The sequence below is a fragment of the Lactuca sativa genome, chromosome 4 (assembly GCF_002870075.4).
Source record: "Lactuca sativa cultivar Salinas chromosome 4, Lsat_Salinas_v11, whole genome shotgun sequence".
Lineage (NCBI taxonomy): Eukaryota > Viridiplantae > Streptophyta > Magnoliopsida > Asterales > Asteraceae > Lactuca > Lactuca sativa.
In genome coordinates, this window is record NC_056626.2 from 74,903,160 (window position 1) to 74,905,323 (window position 2,164).

The window sequence follows — 2,164 nt, forward strand, 5'->3', positions numbered from 1 at the left end:
TTTTCCCGCTCATTTATTCATCTATATTTACGTAAATGCCATTGAATCCAAATTGAATCAAAGTTCAAACTGATGCAATAAATCCGGAAATTTTAGCTGTCAACTGCATTCAAAATATTCAAGCATTAATTTTAAATGAATAAAGATTATGGAAATAATTTGAAAAAATATGTTAATTTTATACGATCTCTTTCCTAACATATAGGATTACACAGCTGGATTTTGAATTTCAAAAATGATATCCCAAGAAATCAGCAAATTAGGATATAATCCTTCATAACCGCTTCCACCATTGTCGAAGAAATTATATTTGATTTATGATTCTTATTCCCCCAAATCATTAACTTTATTCTCTCTTTCGATTATTTGTCGTCTCAGGATATAATTCTTTCTAGGGTTTTTTCTTATATTTTGTTTACGTTTGTGTACTTATATTTCTACATTGTAGATGTCGAGGAGCGAAGGCGATGATGAACATAATCCTAGGTACGTGTGATTTGATTCCCAACTTCCAAACCCCGCATACCCAACGCTTTCTCGGTATGTTTATAAGGTTTACATGTTTTCAGTTACCATTTTCTAATCATTTTTGGTTGGTGGGGCATTGATTGTTATTAGGTTGCAGTCACTAGATTGCTTTAAAATAATCGCATTCCCCTCCGTTCTCTTTTTTATACGACGATTCTCCTCAAAACCAAAAAAACCTAATCTAATGTTCAATAATTTGGGTTTTCGCTTTAGAAATATCCATCAATGTAAAGAATTACAGGAGCTGAAAAGGATGAAATCAAAAACATTGCTAAGTAGTAACTGAACCATAACAAACAAGATAAATGCTTGGTCTTAGACATTGGAACATAGAGTAATGTTAGTTCAGTTTTTTACTGCATAGATTAATGATAATAATACTTTAGTTGTGTATAGTCTTATACATTTTTTATTGTAGGAATTTATTTTGGGATTTTATTCAAAATGTTTCACAGTTCTCAACCTACTGTTATATGTGAGTTTTAGCTTCAAGATGAGGATGTATGTGTTTAATAAAATATATTGATAAATGCAGCAAATGGGGTTTTGTCAGCTTATTTATGTTCAAGATCGATTTTGCTGCTAAATTTGACTATTGAATAAGGTAATTCATTATTACCATTTTCTATATTTTTGCTAATATTTTTGAATTCCTGATCATGTTTTGTGTTGCTTGTTTTTAGTATAAGCTTAAAGGGAAGGCTGATTGTATTATGCTCTTTTGACTACCCGGTGATATAGGAAAAATAACTTTTCAACCGGTCATATTTCAACCCTTGGAATTGTTATTTTTCTATATTCTGCTTTAGGTGATTAGGCACAAAGGAGATGAATTAGGCGCATGGGAATTATTTGACCATGGCTTTTTGCAACTCATGTGATTTTTTTTTTGTAGATGTTACAATTCATGTATATTTTTATTGACTTTACTAAGAACATCAATTTTTTAATTTTTTTTAACCATGTAGTAGTTCTCGCAAATCTGCTTTTCAGGTCCGTCCATGATATCTTGGTAAACAGTTTGAGTTCTATTTCTTTTTGAACTTTGGATGTAGTTGGAGTTGGAGAAATGAATGATGAACCTCTGAGCACTAACATTTTTTAACTTATCACGATGTCCAAGCTTTGGGGTGTTGAGTTAAAAGGTAAAATTTAAGGGTTTTTTATGTAATTGTATTTGAAATTACAGGTGTCGACTAACTTGATGGTGGTTGGTTTTGTAGGTCAAAGCTGGTGGATTTGATTATCAAGGTTTATGTTTCTGGTATGAACCAAAGAAGTTTTATTTCATTTTGTGGCTTTGGTGGATCTCTTTTTTGAGTATCAAAATGGAAGTAACTTTTGATCCTTTTTTAGATAATATAATTGATTTCTCCATTCTATGTGAATTAATTACATGCCTTTTAATGATTATTTTATTTATTTGTAGACATATTTAGCTTCTAGCTTTTGTGTCCCCCGACCAATTGTGAATTCCTTTAATGTATATCTAAGATCTACATGTGTGCATTAGAAAAACCTGATAAGTTTTATTTATTTATTTATTTTTGTAGATTAAACATTGGTTTCTACATTTTCTTTATGTTGCAAGGCATTTAGCTCAAGGAATTTCAATGGTACACATTTGCGTATTTGT

The 2,164-nt window shown here is 30.7% G+C and overlaps 1 long non-coding RNA gene across 5 annotated transcripts; it reads left to right on the forward strand.

Moving 5' to 3' along the window:
* Positions 1 to 265: 265 nt before the first annotated feature.
* On the forward strand, positions 266 to 1,960 carry LOC111886815 (uncharacterized). Of its 5 annotated transcripts, none has more exons than XR_008232139.1 (5): positions 266 to 540; positions 1,064 to 1,132; positions 1,497 to 1,540; positions 1,584 to 1,673; positions 1,752 to 1,960. It is a non-coding gene; the product is annotated as an uncharacterized LOC111886815 (long non-coding RNA). The 5 variants fall into 5 exon arrangements; XR_006190430.2 differs by having other exon boundaries at positions 266 to 486; XR_008232140.1 differs by having other exon boundaries at positions 266 to 486; positions 1,500 to 1,540.
* The last annotated feature ends 204 nt before the right edge of the window (positions 1,961 to 2,164 follow it).